The sequence below is a fragment of the Schistocerca piceifrons genome, chromosome 4 (assembly GCF_021461385.2).
Source record: "Schistocerca piceifrons isolate TAMUIC-IGC-003096 chromosome 4, iqSchPice1.1, whole genome shotgun sequence".
NCBI classification, from domain to species: domain Eukaryota; kingdom Metazoa; phylum Arthropoda; class Insecta; order Orthoptera; family Acrididae; genus Schistocerca; species Schistocerca piceifrons.
Genome location: NC_060141.1, coordinates 68,178,335 through 68,198,357, shown reverse-complemented (window position 1 = coordinate 68,198,357; position 20,023 = coordinate 68,178,335). Strand labels below are relative to the sequence as shown.

The window sequence follows — 20,023 nt, the reverse complement described above, 5'->3', positions numbered from 1 at the left end:
GTTGGCCCTGTGTGCCTCGGTCGTATGCAGTCCTGATTGTGGCGCTCACCTGCACGGTGTCAAACACGCATACGACCATCATTGGCACCAAGGCAGAAGCGACTCTCATCGCTGAAGACGACACGTCTCCATTCGTCCCTCCATTCACGCCTGTCGCGACACCACTGGAGGCGGGCTGCACGATGTTGGGGCGTGAGCGGAAGACGGCCTAACGGTGTGCGGGACCGTAGCCCAGCATCATGGAGACGGTTGCGAATGGTCCTCGCCGATACCCCAGGAGCAACAGTGTCCCTAATTTGCTGGGAAGTGGCGGTGCGGTCCCCTACGGCACTGCGTAGGATCCTACGGTCTTGGCGTGCATCAGTGGGTCGCTGCGGTCCGGTCCCAGGTCGACGGGCACGTGCACCTTCCGCCGACCACTGGCGACAACATCGATGTACTGTGGAGACCTCACGCCCCACGTGTTGAGCAATTCGGCGGTACGTCCACCCGGCCTCCCGCATGCCCACTATACGCCCTCGCTCAAAGTCCGTCAACTGCACATACGGTTCACGTCCACGCTGTCGCGGCATGCTACCAGTGTTAAAGACTGCGATGGAGCTCCGTATGCCACGGCAAACTGGCTGACACTGACGGCGGCGGTGCACAAATGCTGCGCAGCTAGCGCCATTCGACGGCCAACACCGCGGTTCCTGGTGTGTCCGCTGTGCCGTGCGTGTGATCATTGCTTGTACAGCCCTCTCGCAGTGTCCGGAGCAAGTATGGTGGGTCTGACACACAGGTGTCAATGTGTTCTTTTTTCCATTTCCAGGAGTGTATAAAATGGAAACCGCATGTAACAATTGTAATAGGGAAGGCGAATGCTTGAGGATTTTGGGAAAGTGTATCTCATCCATAAATTGACGACGAATAGAACGCTAGTGACACCCATTCTTGAGTACTGTTCGAGTGTTTGGGATCCTATAATCTCGTATTAAAGGAAGACATCGAAGCTATTCAGAGGCCGGCTGCTAGATTTGTTACCCGTAGGTTCGGTCAGCACGCAAGTATTACGCGGTTGCTTCCCGAACTCAAACGGGAATCCCTGGACGGAAGACGACTCCCTCTTAACAAGATACTATCGCGGAAATTTAGAAGCGTCATTTGCGGCCGACTGCAGAACAATTCTGCTGCCGTCAACGTACATTTAGCGTAAAGAAACAGGTAGATAAGATGCGTGAAATTAGGCCTCATACAGAGTCTTTTAGACAGTCGTTTTTCCCCTCTCTCAGTTTGCGAGTGGATCAGGAAAGTGAATAACCAGCAGTGATACAAGATAAACCTCCGTCATGCACCGCGCTGTGGTTTACGGAGTATGGATGTAGGTGCAGATTTAGATATAGATTTCCTATTGTCATCCTGAAGCCACACCTCTTTACCATTGGTTATATTCACTGACTAAAGAAATATTTCAGAGCATAAACACTGTTCACAACCTTGTATGAACACCGAGGAAAAGTTTTGAAATGTGAGGATGCTTACGCAATATTTACCAAAAGTACGTGACGAACTTTTTTTAAAATTTGGTTTAAATCACGTTACTATTATTCTGAAATTACACTAAACAACGAACGTTTATTTGTGGTTAAGAGGTTTTGGTACACTCACATAACGAAGAACAGATCCATTGCTCCAGGATTAAGAACTACCGCACGTTCTTCATTCCACGTAAGTGCGACAGATACCGAATGTAAGTCATTTTTGCGATACCTGAATGAAGTTTATAGCAGCTAATTTGCTCCTCCCGACCCCAGCGTACGACAACGAGAAAAAAATAACAGTCGGTTGTTACAGTCGTCATTACTCCGACATTTATAGCCACGATAAAACTTGCAAATGTATTTAACGGCCATTTAGTCATCGGCGTAGGGAATAAATTTTATTTCCTCTTATGCCGACGAAATTAAAGCGATCCAGCTACATTTATATATCACCTCCAGGAGAGCAACGACTGTGGGCCGAGTGGGCAGTAACAGTAAATTTTGCAAAAAAACAGCCGAGGCGGACAGTCCCTATCTGCGGCTGGGTGATTTGCAGTCAATAAATTGGGAGCGCTTTGTAATTATGTCGGCTGTGCTATCTGCACCTGCCTCACATTAGCTCCCTCACAGACGTTCCGCCGCCTCTGCACGCGCACTCACCACTCCAGATGCTGTAGTGCTAAGCCTATCTTACCGAACGAAACAATAACTCTTATTGTCCTAGTAAGATACAGTTGTAAATGGGCGTCTGAAATACAACGCCACTGGTCTTTCAACTGGTATCTTAGTTTCCGAACCTCGGGCCGCCAGAAAGGTGATAACTACATTTCGCAGAATATTATTCTCCACTACGCGAGTATTGACATGGCCTGCATTCACGGAGGCTCGTTTATACGATCACTCAGATGAAAGCTGTTTCGGACTCACTTCGCTACAACATCTTGATGGGGCGTCTGAAGTTCAGTAATGGCCTGTTACATTTTTTTTATGGTTTTAGAATTACAGCCCCCCCAGAATGGTTTGAGTTATTTCTTCACTGAGGCTAGGGATTAGATGAAAGGATGTAGAATGCAGACTAGCTACCGTGATGTTGCACGGCACAATAGTAATTAAGTGTAGGAATGAAATTTTGTTAAAACTGGCTGGGATGACGCTAAGTGGAACTTTTCCGCCGAGTACGCAACGGAGGCGTAACTAACATCAGCACTGGGAAGAAATTAAGTACAAACAGACAGGGAGCCTATTACGTAAATTGATAGGGGGAGGGGGGAAGAAAGGGAAGGAAAGGGAAGAATCTGTTGATATGATCTGCATCGGGACGTGCGGAATCAGCGGCGACAAATGAAAATGTTGAAACTTCCTGGCAGATTAAAACTGTGTGCCGGACCGAGACTCGAACTCGGGACCTTTGCCTTTCACGGGCAAGTGCTCTACCAACTGAGCTACCCAAGCACGACTCACGCCCCGTCCTCACAGCTTTACTTCTGCCAGTACCTCGTCTCCTACCTTCCAAACTTTACAGGAGCTCTCCTGCGAAGCTTGCAGAACTGGCACTCCTGAAAGAAATGATATTGCGGAGACATGGCTTAGCCACCGCCTGGGGGATGTTTCCAGAATGAGATTTTCACTCTGCAGCGGAGTGTGCGCTGATATGAAACTTCCTGGCAGATTAAAACTGTTTGCCGGACCGAGACTCGACCTCGGGACCTTTGCCTTTCGCGGGCAAGTGCTCTACAAACTGAGCTACGCAAGCACGACTCACGCCCCGTCCTCACAACTTTACTTCTGCCAGTACCTCGTCTCCTACCTTCCAAACTTTACTGGAGCTCTCCTGCGAACGTTGCAGAACAAGCACTCATATGAGCGCACACGCCGCAGCAGAGTGAAAATCTCATTCTGGAAATGAAAATGTTACTTATAATCCGTCTTGATTGCAAAAAAATTTCTCATTCACATGACCGGTTTCGGCTCCTCTAGAACCATCTTCAGATCTGCAATTTCGGTTACAGGAGTAACCCATCCACACTCAGCAACCTTCACATGGCGCGTTTTTTTATTTTTATTTTATTTTATTTTATTTCATTTTTTTAAACGTAGAATGTGAAGGTTGCTGACTGAGGACGGCTTACTCCTGTAACCGAAATCGCAGATCTGAAGATGGTTCTAGAGGACCCGAAACCGGTCACGTGAATGAAAAATTTTTTGCAATCAAGACGGATTATAAGTAACAGTGTATGAAAAGTGATTGCGGTATCCCTGCAGACATTATGTCTGTTTTTGCAAATGAAAATGTGTGCCAAACCGGGATGAGAACCCGGGATCTCCTGCTTACTAGGTGGTTGCTTTAAGCACTGCGCCATCCGGAGACAATGTTCCTCGTGAACGCGCAGAATATCTCGGCAAGCTTTCCGGCCCACTCACATTCCCACCTAGCGTCACCTATCTACAGTCGCCGTCATGTCCTCCATGCTCGCTAATTTTAAATTCCTGCTAGAGGTCGAACGTAAATGTCCTTCCGCGCTGAAGGTTGTACTTTCAGTGACCATTGCGACCAATCAATTAAATGACTGAATCGTGCCTGTTTTTTCGGACAACAGACACAGGTGTTCGAATACAGGGAGTTATAAAAAGGTACGGCCAAACTTTCAGGAAACATTCCTCGTACACAAAGAAAGAAAATATGTTATGTGGACATGTGTCCGGAAACGGTTACTTTCCATGTTAGAGCTCATTTTATTACTTCTCTTCAAATCACATTAATCGTGGAATGGAAACACACAGCAACAGAACGTACCAGAGTGACTTCAAACACTTTGTTACAGGAAATGTTCAAAATGTCCTTCGTTAGCGAGGATACATGCATCCACCCTCCGTCGCATGGAATCCCTGATGCGCTGATGCAGCCCTGGAGAATGGCGTATTGTATCACAGCCGTCCACAATACGGGCACGAAGAGTCTCTACATTTGGTATCGGGGTTGCATAGACAAGAGCTTTCAAATGCCCCCATAAATGAAAGTCAAGAGGGTTGAGGTCAGGAGAGCGTGGAGGCCATGGACTGGTAAACACAACACAATGTCTACGGAAGGTGCCACTTTCGAGTCAACTGCTACGAGTCCAGAGGGGAGGGAACTTCAGCTCGGCGAACTGCACTCCTGCCAGTCACAACGGTGACTGACTGGAGGTGAGGGCCAGGATGATGTTCTGTGGATGACGAACTGATCTGGTCATCTGCGAGATGTTCAGCTGTTTAGCTTGGCTCGTGTGTCACTACTCCTGGGCAGTACTACTACCGCCTTACTGGCTGTATGCTGGGACCACCTCTCAGGCTGCCCTTCATCTCACTGTTGGGGTCTTCTGCCTACAGGCCGTACAGACAACTGACAACAGGGGCATGTAGATTTCTGGGCCGACAGTTTTGGGGCCGAGACTAAGTGCAGCATCAGTCAACGAGGGCACTGGGGCTCCGACAGACATCCACAGCTATCCCGGGCTGTAGCGATGCGTTGGCGGCAGCAGCCTCCTGCGACGGGGCTGTGGCACCGATCTAAATTTACGTCTACATGTACATGGCAAGTCTGCAATCTACATTTAAGTGCCTGGCAGAAGCTTCATCTAACCATTTTCAAGCTTCTTCTCTACTGATCCGCTCTCGAAAAGCGCGCGGGAATAACGAACACTTCTATCTTCCCCTGCGAGCTCTGATTTCTCTTATTTTATTATGATCATCATTTCTCCCTGTGTAGGTAGGAGCGAACAAAATGTAATCACAGTCTGAGGAGAAATATGGTGATTCAAAATTTCATGAAAAGGTCCGGCAGAAGCGAAAAACGGCTTTGTTTTAATAACTGCCACACCAATTCGTGTATCATATCACTGGCACTCTTTCCCCTATTTCACGATAGTAAGAATTCAGCTGCCCTTCTTTGAACTTTCACGATGTCCTCCGTCCGTTATATCTGATGGGTTGGGGTTGGGTTGTTTGGGAGAGGTGACCAGACAGCGAGGTCATCGGTCTCATCGCATTAGGGAAGGACGGGGAAGGAAGTCGGCCGTGCCCTTTCAAAGGAACCATTTGCCTGGAGCGATTCAGGGAAATCACGGAAAACCTAAATCAGGATGGCCGGACGCGGGATTGAACCGTTGTCCTCCCGATAACTGATGGGGATCCCACACCACACAGCAATGCTCCAGAAAAGGGAGGACAATAATAATGTAAGCAGTCTCTTTAATAAACCTGTTACATTTTCTCAGTGTCCTGTCAATAAATCGCAGTCTTTGGTTTGCTCTCCCCGCAACGTTTATCTACGTGATTGTTCCAATTTAAGTTATTTGCAATTGTAATCTCTCAGTGTTTAGTTAGGTTCGCAGCCTTCAGCCTTGCGTGATTTATCGTGTAACTATAATTTAGTGGATTTTTTTAGTGCTCATGTGGATGACATCACACTTTTCATGATATAGAGTCAACTGCCACTTTTTCATCATAGAGACATCTTGTCTAAAACATTTTAGAATTCGTTTGATCATCTGATGACATTACAAGACGCTGAATGACATCATCATCTGCAGAAAATCTAAGACCACTGCTCGGATTGTCTCCTAAATCTTTTATGTAGATCAGGAACAGAAGAGGGCCTATTACAGTTCCTTGGGGAACGCCAGATATTACTTCTCTTTTACTGGATGGCTTTCCGTCAGTTATTACGAACTGTGACCCTCCTGACAGGAAATTACGAATCCGGTCACACAGGTGAGCCGGCACTCCATAGCAACGCAATTTAATTTGAGGTCACTTGTCAAAAGACCCCGGATAGCGCCAGAGGCTGCACCAGCAGACTCCTCGCTGGCCACTGATGCACCACACTGCACCTTCAAGCAACGTTGGCTCAGCAAGGCAGTTGCTAGCTTGCACTGGGAACAAGACAAAGTGGTTGTAAAACTCTCGGAAAAAAATGTCTGTTAACTGAATAATGTCTCATTAGCGTCCAGGCGCTCCACAGAACTCCACCACCGCGCACGTCTGCTCGACTATTCTACACTCACTTAGGAGCCCACATCTCTCGCATTCCTGCATTATGAAAAGCGTCTCTGGAAAACGAGAAATTCTTAAACATTTACTCTAAATTTAGAACTTTTACGAAATCTTCATTGAAAGTATTTGCCTGGACTGCGGACTGACATGTAATGGGAACATGTACGAGCCACAAGTCAGACAAGAAGCTATAGAATGTTTTGGAATATGGTGCTACAGAAGAATATCGAAGGTCAGATAGATACATCGGATAACTAATGAGCATCTCTTGAATATAATTGGGGAGAAAAAGTTATGGCACAGTTTAGCTAAACGAAAAGAACTGTTGACAGGAACAACCTGGGGCATCAGGGAATCGTCAGTTTTGTAACGGATGGAAATGTGTCGAGGAGGGAGAAAAGGTTTCACTCTTGTCAACAGGTTCAGGTACATGTAGATAGCAGTACTCATGCAATGATGAAGAGGTTGCACGTGACAGAGAAGCATGGAGAGCTGCATTATAGCAGTCTTCGGAGTGAAGACAGTGACAAGAGGCCACAATGGGGCGGACGATCTGATGCCAAATTGCACGGAACTGAAAAGGGAGAGAGAACGGAAGAGGAGAGATAAATTGACTTAATTGAGGAGCAGGCAGATTGACCGTGAGAGATAGTAGGAGTAGTAGGAGAGAGAGAGAGAGAGAGAGAGAGAGAGAGAGAGAGAGAGGAGACGCAACGGAAATAACAAAACAGAGAGGCCGGCAGCACGATAGCGCGTTTAATCACGGCTACTGTGCTCTAGAGAGCCACCGAAGCGGTCGTTGTTTTTCTGTTGTCTAACGCTAACAGAGTAACTGGCTGACGTTGCCGTGTTTTCTCTTTGGCAATGTGATGCAGGCCGCCACCGTGTGTGGTAGCCGGAGGCAAGCAGATACTACGCTATTTCTGGCGCCCGGTGTAACTCGTAACGTGTCATCCGTCTGAGTGTACAAAACCACAACCACATGTTTACTCTCGTATCTCAGATAACACTAAAGGCTTACTTTCTTCGTATCTCGAGCACTTCTTTACCTACCGTGATACCACAAAATGCAATGTACGAGCGACGCTCAATAAATAATGCAACACATTGTTTTTCTGAAATTAGGATGGTTTTATTCAGGATTCCAACACGCAATATTATTCACCACTCTTCTGGCTACAAAACCCCATTTTCCACCATTATGTCTGTGCCATCTTACTGGGAGGCGCTATATGTCTGCATGGTACCACGTCAGAGCCAACATTCTGCTACATCAAAATCCTTACTTGCAACGCGGAAGAAATTCCACACAGATGGTCGTCTGTTGCTCTTTATGGTCTTCTGTTAAGCAGCGAGGAACCGAGCGACACACAACTTCGAGTACTCCAAGTGATGGATGAGTGTGTCAGCGCCAGTGAAAGAGACGTCCAGTTGAGTATCGAGGTGTTTGATTGTGATCCGTGGATCACCTCGAATGAGAGTGTCCACACGTTCCGACACTGCAGGAGTCGCAGCTGTGTGCGACCAGCCGGCACGCGGGAGATCGGTCAGGTTTCCGCAACACTGTTAGGATGATGACATAAGCCTCGCCCAACGACTCATCGTGCTTTTGTTCACTGACAGGTCTCCGTAAACATTCTGGAAGCGCACATGAATATCTATAGCGCACTGTTTTTCCGCGAAAAGCAACTCAGTGACACCTCTCTGATCCGCAACAGACGCCGTTTTGACGGTTGCGTGTAGCGCCGCTACCCATCGGAATTTCATGAGAGCCTTGAGGCTGAAGTGGGAATATTCCACGATGTCCCCCCAAAAAAAAAAAAAAAAAAAAAAAAAAAAAAAAAAAAAAAAAAAAAAACTGAATTTTTTCAACCGAAATCAGCCAAGAAAAAATGTGTTGCATTAATTGTATCTTGAGGCCGAAGCGGTCCCACAAAAAATTCCGAATTCTTTCAGCCAAAATTGCCCAAGAAAAAAATGTGTTGCATTACTTTACGAACCCCCGTCGTATCTTTCAGTTTTAGATTTACTGGCGTAGGACCAGAGCTCCACTCTTCTTCACGGTATCTCAAACTGGGATTGCTTGAAACTGTATGTTATTGTAGTACTTTCAACACTGCAGCCCAGTCAGCAATCGTGATAATCTAATACGTAAGAAACTGTCAGCCTCGATTGCGGTAATGAAACCAACCTTTACCTAGGTTTCAGCCCCAGTAATTGAGCCTTCTTCAGAAGATATACCTGATTCTATAATATGTCTACGAGAGCATGGCCTAGATTTTAGTTTTATCTCTAGACCATACCCTCGCAGACATATTATAGAATCAGGTATATCTTCTGAAGAAGGCTCAATTACTGGAGCTGAAACCTAGGTAAAGGTTGGTGTCATTACCGCAATCGAGGCTGATAGTTTCATATATATTGTATGTTATTGTGATTATACATCATAATAGAGTGATTTAACTTTATGCCAGCCAAATAAATCACAAAATATTGACATAAATTTGTCACAGAAGTAACAATCATTCCGTTCGTCTTTATCAATTCCACTTACTCAATTTGTATGAGTCTGTTCTCCTAGTCCATGGAAGAACACTGGATCGCATCACACAGTAAGGTTTCGTATGACTGGTGGGACATGATCGAGATCCCAGTAATTTTCAGAGTTTTCTATAGTTCTCATACGCCTCTTATAACGTTCTCACATCATTGCCACGACCGTCCGTTTGGGAAAAACTTTCAATTTGTCCTTTTCCTACACGATTTACGTTTCTTCCATTTAAGCCTCATCCACTCGCATAATTCTAGATACTTTACCAATGTTACTATGTTCAGTGATACATGAAAAATAGTGCCAGTAAGTAATTAAAATCATGTGGTTATTACTAACATTGTAATCGTACATTACCAAGCGCGTCCCTTGTTTGTGGACAGTGCTGGCATGCGTTGTTACAGGGTGTTTGCTTTCAGACGTTTCACGCTGTAAATGCCAACAGCCGTTTGTCCGATGGAGCATAAAGCATGATTCATCAGAAAACACCAAAAGTCGCCGCTCAGTGGACATCCACTTGCAGTATTGACACGCAAATTCCAGCCTCCATCGGTGATGAACATCAAGCCACATGGGTGCATGATTGGTTCAAATGGCTCTAAGCACTATGGGCCTTAACATTTGCGGTCATCAGTCCCCTAGAACTTAGAACTAATTAAACCTAACTAACCTAAGGACATCACACACATCCATGCCCGAGGCAGGATTCCAACTTGCGACTGTAGAAGAAGCGCGGTTCCGGACTGAAGTGCCTAGAATCGCTCGGCCACAGCGGCCGGCTTGGGTGCATGAACCTGGCGCCAGCTGCAGAGGCCCACACGTACCAACGTTCGCAAAGGGTCGTTGAGCACTGTTGATAGCCCCTTGGTTCATCTCGGCGGTCACTTGCTCAACAGTTACACGTCTATTCGCCCGTGCACATCTTCGCAGCCCTTGTTTACCCCTGTTATCTATGACCACAGTCGCCTCCGCACCGCTTTTTGATAGCACCATTTTGCACGCACTGTGTACTTTAGCCACGACGTCACGCGAACCGTTTACAAACTTCGCCGTTTCGGATATGCTCCCACCCTCGCCCGGAAAGCCAATGAGCGTGCCCCTTTGGACGTCAGATAAATCGCTCTGTTTCCGCATTACAACGACTGCACTGTTCTCCGCGTCCCCTCGACACACTTAACATAACCTCGACTGCTGGTGCTGCCACCTTCCGTCTGTGCGTGGGTATTGCACGTTGACGTCGAAACATACACTATGTAATGAGAAGTATCCGGACACCCACAAAACATACGTTTTTCGTATCAGGTGCATTCTGCTGCCACGTACTGCCAGGTACTCCATATCAGAGATCTCGATAGTCATTAGACATGGTGAGAGAGCAGAATGGAGCGCTCCGCGGAACTCACGGACTTCGAATGTGGGCAGGTGATTGGGTGTCACTTCTGTCATGCGTCTGTACGCGAGATTTCCACACTCCTAAACATCCCATGCGTTGTGTGGAGTGACGAATCACGGTACACAATGTGGCGATCCGATGGCAGGGTGTGGGTGTGGAGAATGTCCGGTGAACGTCATATGTCAGTGTGTGTAGTGCCCACAGAAAAATTCGGAGGCGGTGGTGTTATGGTGAGGTCGTGTTTTCCATGGAGGGGGCTTGCATCCATTGTTGTTTTGCGTGGCACTATCACAGCAGAGACCTACGTTGATGTTTGAAGCACCTCCTAGCTTTCCACTGTCGAAGAGCAATTCGGGAATGGCGACTGAATTTTTCAACATGATCGATGACCTGTTCATAATGTACGGCCTGTGGCGGAGTGGTTACACGACAATAACATGCCTGTAATGGGCTGGCCTGCACAGAGTCCTGACCTGCATCTTATAGAATACCTTTGAGGTGTTTTGGAACGCCGACTTCGTGCCAGGCCTCACCGACCGACATCGATACCTCTCATCAGTACAGCACTCTGTGTAGAATGGGCTGCCATTCCCCAAGAAACCTTCCAGTACCTGCTTGAACGCATGTCTGCGAGAGTGGAAGCTGTCATCAAGGTTAAGGGTGGGCCAACACCTTACTGAATTCCGGAATTACCGATGGAGGGCGCCATGAACTTTTAAGTCATGTTCAGCCAGGGGTCCGGATACTTTTGATCACATAGTATAGATGCTAATGTGATTGGACCGTGTATGATCTGTAAGATTGCTTTCTTTCTTGCAGTTCAGGATTTAAGGTGGATAACGCTGTTTGGTTCAAATGGCTCTAAGCACTATGTGACTTAAGTTCTGAGGTCATCAGTCCCCTAGAACTGAGAACTACTTAAACCTAACTAACCTAAGGACATCACACACATCCATGTCCGAGGCAGGATTCGAACCTGCTACCGTAGCGGTCGCGCGGTTCCAGACTGTAGCGCCTCGAACCACTCGGCTACCACGGTCGGCAACGCTGTTTGATTTGATTAATTACGTATTACAATTAAAAATTTTTCATGGGATAAGCTCCTTGCATTCTGACAGTTCTTATTTCAATTCCGAGTAGAACGTAGCACGCGTTGGATAACTTCCATTATTATAGTTTTCACAACATAATTTTCATTACATTACTTTGCAGAAACCAATTTACGTAGCTTTCAAAGCATGTAATTAGTCGCCATGTTTCCATATTTGCCGGTGAGAAATGGTAGTACAATTACAAACTAAATCGCTCCGCATCATAACGCGAGATCGAAGTTAGGAATCACAGAACTAACTACATAACTAATTAATTTAGTACTCGGCCGGTCGGTAGGTCTAACTGATCCTTGTACGACACAGTAGCTGTTTCGATTAGAAATGTACAAATTAAGATTTAAGACTAGTTAATCGCTAAAGGAATGAGATCGAATTCAGCTGTAAACGTAAACTAATTAATTACATGGCAATCGCCACGTCTGTTGTGTACGTCTGGGCGAGAGGAAAGAAGTTTCTGTCGGTCCACACCTGCCACCGTTGACATTTAGGGAAAGGACGGAGGTGCCCCACCGCGGAGGACGGCAATTACCAAAGCGGCGACGGATTAAATTTTCGCCGCCGCTCGGTGGCGCGAGGCAGGAAGTAATCTCGCATTTTAAGGGCGAGGGAAACTGAAAGAAGCAGGAATGGGGGGTGGGGGGGGGGGAGGGGGCGGCGTGCCGAGCGTCTGTGCCGATAGACGCGATGAGATTGCCTGTCGAGATTGGATCACTCGAATTTGCGGCGCTCCTCTGTGGCGCTCCCGCGAATACGGCCGGAGCGCGCCGCAGCCGGCTGAGCTAGACCTAGCCGCAGGCAGCTCCGTCTGCCTTCCCGCGCGCGGTACGCACGACTCGTAATGAAGTACCGGCGTCTGCTAGTGTAAGAACAAGCTAAATGTCGAAGAATTCTCGTGTGAGCAGCATTAGTCACAGAACACGACGTGACATGTGCCAGTTTTAGGATTCTGGTACCATAAGCGAGAGACGAGTAAACAATATGATGACTCCTAACCCGTCCCTCCATCTGTCGCTTATTTCTGTAAACACAACTGCATACATTTTAACACCGTATTGTTTACATTGACAGTATGTATTATGATACATCAGGAGTTGGCCAATGCACACTGATGAAATCTTCCTCGGGTAGGCAGCCGAATCGTAATGTCATATTGCCGCAACGTTTCGACCAATTTGCCGCTCGTCATCTTCAGACGATATTCGCAGGCAGTTGATGAATACGATACTCTTCGAAATCTTCTGACAACAAGATGCCACGACTCGGCCGATAACCAGAGTAGATTTCATAAATGATATTCGCCGAGAAATCCATCGTTCTCGGTTAATTAACAGTTTCCTACATTTTATTACTAAAAGTAGGAGCTTGCATACACAGTAATGGAGGCAGAATTAGCTTAAGTGAAATACTTGCAAACTATTTCGATAGACTATTTGTGGGGCGGCGAGTAGGTTGTAAAAATAAATTGCTATATAAATGCTTGCATGTTGAATCAGTTTCAGGCTTTTAGAATGTTGCTAATGCTGTCTTTCGCCGTTCTCAACACTGGCTCTCTATTTATTTTTTAGCACCCAGAAAGTGATTTAACAAAACGTGAAGCCTGTAATTAGAGTTCCTTGTACCCACTTCATCTGAGAATACCATTATAGCTGCAGCTTATAGCTCTGAGGAATTAGGAGATTGTCCGGGATTTCTAATCAAAAACGATTTTCCAAAATAGTTGAGTATATTCTGAAATTCAGAGATATAATTAAAACACAGAAAAATAAGAAAGCTACTAGACTACACAACATCTGAAAGTCTTAGATCGTCACAAACAAAAAGTAGAAGATACATTTACAAACACAAACTTTTTTTGAAGAAATATGAGAAACACAAAAGATTGTAGGCGAATGGAAAGTTGCGCTGATCTATCTTCTCCATACCAAAGGTGACTAGAAAGGCGTGGAAAACAGCAGAGGAATATACACTGAAGCGCCAAAGAAGCTGGTGTAGTCATGCGTTTTCAAATGGTTCAAATGGGTCTGAGCACTATGGGACTCAACATCTGACGTCATCAGTCCCTTAGAACTACTTAAACCTACCTAACCTAAGGACATCACACACATCCATTTCTCTGTCAGGATTAGAACCTGGGACCGCAGCGGTCGCACGGATCCAGCAGGCTGAAGCGCCTAGAACCGCTCGGCCACCACGGCCGCCATGCGTTTTCAAATACAGAGATATATAAACAGGCAGTGTCTGGCGCACTTGTTACGTCGTTTATTGTTGCTACAATGGCAGGTTGTCAAGATTTAATTGTGTTTGAACATGGTGTTACAGTCGGTGCACGAGCGAAAGGATTCAGCATCTCCGAGGCTTCGATGAAGTGGAGATTTTTCCCGTACCACTATTTCACGAGCGTACCATGAATATCAGGAATCCGGTAAAACATCGAATCTCCGACACCGGTGCGACCAGAAAAAGATCCTGAAAGAACGGGATTATCGACGACTGAAGAGAATCGTTCACAGTGACAGAAGTGCAGTGCTCCCGCAAATTGCTGCAGAGTTCAATGTTTTTGGGCCGTCAGGAAGCGTCAGCTTGTGAACCATTCAACGAAATATCATCGATATGGGCTTTCGACACCGAAGGCCCATTTGTGTGCCCTTGATGACTGCACGAAACAAAGCTTTACGCCTCGCCTGGGCCCATAAACAACGAAACTGAACTATGATGACTGGAAATATGTTCCCTGGTCGGACGAGTTTTATTTCAAATTGTATCGAGCGGATGGAGGTGTACGTGTATGGAGACAATCTCATGAACGTATGAACCCTACCTGTCAGCAGGGAACTGTTCAAGCTGGTGGAGGCTCTGTAAAGGTGTGGGGCGTGTACCGGTAGAATGATATGGGACCCCTGGTAGGTCTAGATACGTCTCTAACTGGTGACACATACGTAAGCATCCTGTCTGATCACCTGAATCCATTCATGTCCATTGTGCATTCCGACGGACATGGGCAATTTCTGCACGACAATGTGGCATCCCACAGGACCAGAATTGCTATCGAGTGGCTCCAGGAACACTCTTCTGGGGTTAAATACTTCCGCTGGCCACCAAACTCCATAAACATGAACATTATTGAGCATATCTGTGATGGCTTGCAACGTGCTGTTCAGAAGAGATCTCCACGACCCTGTTACTCTATGGATTTATGGAGTGCCCTGCAGGATTCGTGGTGTCAGTTCCCTCCAACACTACTTCCGACATTATTCGAGTCCATGCTACGTCATGTTGCAGCACTTCTGCGTGCTCACGGTACCCCACACGATATTAGACAAGTGTACCAGTTTCTTTGGCTCTTCAGAAGTGTATTCTATCCTTTTTACACATACCTATGTATTCAACAAAGTACCATATGGTGTTTGGCGCTGCATCGGAGGGATACCTGTACAACTAACAGCCCTTCCTTTGTCCTCTGGCAAGTGGAAGCAGGGAAGAAAGATTAGAGTTTAACGTGTCGTCGACAGCGAGGTCATTACAGACACAGCTCAGGCTCGCATTACGAAAGGAAATCAGCTACCCACTTTCCAAAGAAATCATCCCGGCATACGCCTGGAGCGATTTAGGAAAATCACGGGAAACCTAAGTGTCGATGGCGAGTTGGGGAGTTGAAACGTCTTCCTTACTGGTATTCAACAAAGTACCATATGGTGTTGGCGCTGCATCGGAGGGATACTTGTACAACTAACAGCCCTTCCTTTGTCCTCTCTCAAGTGGAAGCAGGGAAGAAAGATTAGAGTTTAACGTGTCGTCGACAGCGAGGTCATTACAAACACAGCTCAGGCTCGCATTACGAAAGGAAATCAGCTATCCACTTTCCAAAGAAATCATCCCGGCATACGCCTGGAGCGATTTAGGAAAATCACGGGAAACCTAAGTGTCGATGGCGAGTTTGGGAGTTGAAACGTCTTCCTTAGTGGTGCAAGTTCAGTGATCTAAGTAGCGCCCCAACTCGCTCTGTTCGCACATGGAGCGAGGGAAAAACTACAGCGTACACGCTTGCGTAAGTGCTCTCTGTCTCTATCTTACTTCGAGTTCGCAGTGCTACAAACAGATGTAGGTTGGTGGGTGTTGAACTGTTCTGCAGTCTGTCAAAAACGTCGGTCTCTAAACATTATTAATAGTGTTTCGCGAAAATTGTTTGAGTTCACGGAGCATTTCCATAATATTCGACTGCTATTCAAACATACCGATAGAAAATCTAGCATCACGCCACTGAACCGCTTCGATATCTTTCTTTAATCTCACCGCCGGCCACTGTGGCGGAGCGGTTCTAGGCACTGCAGTCTGGAACCGCGCGACCGCTTCGGTCGCAGCTTCGAATCCTGCCTTGGGCATAGATGTGTGTGATGTCCTTAGGTTAGTTGGGTTTAAGTAGTTCTAAGTTCTAGGGGACTGATAACCTCAGAAGTTAAGTCCCATGGTACTCAGAGCCATCTGAACCATTTCTTTTAATCTCACCAGGTAGAGATCCACAAAACTTTAACAGCAGTCAATAGTCGGTCGCACAGGTGTCCTGTATACGTTCTCCTCTACAGGTGAACTACACTTTCGAGAAAGTCTCCCAGTAAACAGAAGCCGATCATTCCCCTTCCTTTCAGCCCCGAGCTTCCGTGCTCATATCATGTTGCTTTGCAACGTGGCGCCTAAATATGTTATCGACATGACTATGTCAAGCAGCATACCACTAATGTTGTATTCCAACATGACATTACTGTTTTTTTTTTATTCACCTACATTACTTATATTTCTCCACATTTAGGACAAGCTATGTCTCATCACACGCAACAGAAATTTTGTCAAAGTAGCGTCATGGGAAAAGAATCCCCTTAAGCTATACCTTTGTTCAGTATAACATCCTCAATCACGCCAACAGCGCCACTGCGATGTGTGGGCATGCAGCGAATCGAGCCCTGTAACACAATAGTTCATCATAGTCCTCGTGTGAACTTAGCGCTAATGCGCTGCTTCCTGGACTCGGGTATGTGCACCGGGCCCGGATCGAATCCGCCCGGGGGATTACCGACGTCGGTCGGTGTGCTGGCCAGCCTGGATGTGGTTTTTAGGCGGTTTTCCACATCCCGGTAGGTGAATACCGGGCTGGTCGCCACGTTCCGCGTCAGTTACACGACTCGCAGACATCTGAACACTATCGCATTATTCCATGGATTACACTAGTCGCAGACAGTTGGGGTACTAAAATTCCGTACTGGGGGGTACCGGGTGGCGGCAGGAAGGGCATCCGGCCACCCCTTAAGACTAACCTTGCCAAATCCGTTCCTAACAATGCCGACCCTGCGTCAGTGCGGGAAATGGCACCAGTGAAAGAAGGAAAGAAGAAAGAAAGTTCTCGTATGATCTTACAGCTTTAACGTAAGCATTATTTTTTTTTGTTGATCGTTTTATGAATTTACAACATTGACTTAAGAGTGGTGCTAATGTTTTTCTTCGTCTTATAGCGTATAAGTCTTGACATACCTTGTCAGAGTCGGGGCTGTTATGACATTCTCAGTTAGATCTCTTAACTATTGCAGAGATTCAGACTTTCTCGAGTAGTAGCTTCCACAGCTATCGAATGAAGCAGGAAGGTGTTCCCGTGGCTAGAGAGGGCCTGAATAGCCCACAGACTGTGTCATATGGAACTTACAGCACAGCAGAAGTGTATGGAGTGGCTCGGTACAGCTAACTTGCTCGCTGACGTAAAAGATCGGGGATAGTCCGGAGAACAGAGGCCAATCATTCATAGCACTATGACATGACGGGGCAGTAGTCTAGCGGAGCTACAGCTAGAATTTTGGGCGTTAACTGCTGGTGTGATGCGTGGGCAGGGTTAGACCCGGTAAGCAATGAATGGTGGACAAGGGACTTTCCCTGCCTGCCACCACACAGGAACGGCTGAGGTTGTTGGAGAAGACACAATGGCGAATAAAGCAGAAGAAATATATTATGAACACTGCGTTTTGTGACAAACTACATCACATACCATACAACCAAATCCATCATCAAATAGTTCAAATGGCTCTGGGCACTATGGGACTTAACGTCTTAGGTCAACAGTCCCCTAGACTTCGAACTACTTGAACCTAAGTAACCTAAGGATATCACACACATCCATGCCGAGGCAGGATTCGAACCTGCCACCGTAGCAGCAGCGCGGTTCCGGATTGAAGCGCCTAGAACCGCTCGGCCGCAGCGCCCGGCAGTCCATCATCAAAACTGCAGCAATGAACACATACCTAGCTAACTGTCTATCTGTATGGCACCGAAGTCGCCTGTTGCGGGCGATGCGACTTCTTCTAAATAGCTGTGAGAGGGATGTAGCAAGCCGATTTATCTCACAGTGTTGTTGCTTATGTCAGTCTACTACGACAGACCGATGTTTTTAGTATATCTGTACACTACGGTTAACATAGCATTACATCAAAAGAGACGCATGGAAAACTCTGTATATTACGTGACAGGAAAAATGTACAGTCGTCTACAGATATAGGATAGGGTGGGTTGTCTCGCCGATACGAGTACTAACAAGGGGAGGCCGCCAATTGTGAAATTCAGATTCGATTCATACAGCGCATAATAAAAGCTCATGGTCAAAGGTGTAATGTGGCAAAGCACCAAGATGCACTTCTCAGCCGTCTTCGAGAAAATCGACAGTTAAAAGAAACCGTTGCGGTGAAATACTCTCTACGATTAATAATTCTCTACAACGTCGTGGCGCAGCGGTAAGCGCTCGAGTTCGTAATCCGAGGGTCGCCGGATCGAATCTCGCGCTAAGCGACTTTTTTTTATTATTAGCTTTTTGTAATTCAAATATATATATATATATATATATATATATATATATATATATATATATATATATATATATATATACTATTAATGAATTGCTTATGCATGTTGGTGAAGGCGGATCGCTCTCCAATTGCACCGCCTCCATTTTTCCCTTTTCTTTTTAACAGGGTATACCAAAGCTCTCCCGTCCGCATTGATTTTCGACGATGTTATAAGTTGCGCTTGGGACCGCATCTACCTTCTTTCGAAGTTAGCACGCAACTTCGCTGTTATGCGGCGGCTCGTTTCGGCCCATTCAACATCTGCCCTTCAAGTGTAACGAGCGAGTAACGGAGTTTGTATTTCATACCTGCCACAGCAAATTTGTGTTCGTGGTGTCTCTATTCTAATTCGAACGTTTGAATTACGCTATACGTATTCGTTTCGGAATATCGTTTCTACGTCTTCCGTTAACTATACGTGGATAACATTATGAAGATAATTAATAACATTTGTGAAATACAACTTTGTTTGCGGAAAACATAATGATGTTCGAAGTCGCCAGTTTTTCCACGACAAACGACTTTCAACAACTTATTATATGCATAAATGTTGCAACTGATTTCCGGGAATTATATATATATATATATATATATATATATATATATATATATATATATTTGAATTACAAAAAACAAATACTAAAAAAAAAAAACGTTGCATGGCCCGAGATTCGATCCGGCGACCTTCGGATTACGAACCCGAGCGCTTACCGCTGCGCCACGACGCTGTAGAAAATTATAAATCGTAGAGAGTATTTTACCGCAACGGTTTCTTTTAACTGTCGATTTTCTCGACAACGGCTGAGAAGTGCATCTTGGTGCTTCGCCACATTAGACCTCTGGCCATGAGCTTTTATTATGCGCAGTATGAATCGAATCTGAATTTCACAATTGGCGGCCTCCCCTTGTAAGGTAATTTCCTCAGGAATGTGCTATAATTTACGGCGCCGTGTATTAGTCTCAGTTCTTGTGCACAGCGGACGACTCGTCGCGACGCCGCGATCCATAGCTGAGATGGCCCCGCGGTTTCCGGCGCCCGGCCTCCGCAGCCTGGCCGGAGTAATCAAGTGGAGAGAGTTGGCGGGCGCAGCACGGCGCCTCACTCAGCTGAGACGCAGCGCAGGGTTACGACCGCCTTCTGCACTCCGAGGCCGGGGGCGCGGCGGCCAGGCGCCGGTCGTTGGCTCGCGGTACGCGCGTGTTCCACCAGCGTGCTCCTCTCACGCCTGGTGCCATCTCGTAATTTCCCTAGAGGTGCAAACTCACAGCTCAGCGACGTTCCCGTCCTTTACGCACTGAAAAATATCGACTTAAGTGCAACTTCCTGGCAGATTAAAACTGGGTGTCAGACCCAGACTCGAACTCGGAACCTTTGCCTTTCGCAGCCAAGTGCTCTACCATTTTTATCTCATTTTGTTCTACATTGGTCGTTGAATTTGTTCGTGACGCCGTCCGATGACACTCGTTCAGGCTGTTCGTTGATCCGTTTACTCAGTTTTTAATTACAGAGAGTAGCTAAACCCTCTGACCGAACACGCTGA

At 46.4% G+C, this 20,023-nt stretch overlaps 1 protein-coding gene and 1 non-coding gene across 3 annotated transcripts in view; both read right to left on the bottom strand.

Moving 5' to 3' along the window:
* LOC124795224 (atrial natriuretic peptide receptor 1-like) overlaps nucleotides 1-20,023 on the bottom strand; it is a 1,189,640-nt gene that overhangs the window by 879,870 nt on the left and 289,747 nt on the right. The window lies entirely within an intron of this gene.
* Trnas-uga lies at nucleotides 2,899-2,973 on the bottom strand. Its single transcript has one exon. It is a non-coding gene; the product is annotated as a tRNA-Ser (tRNA).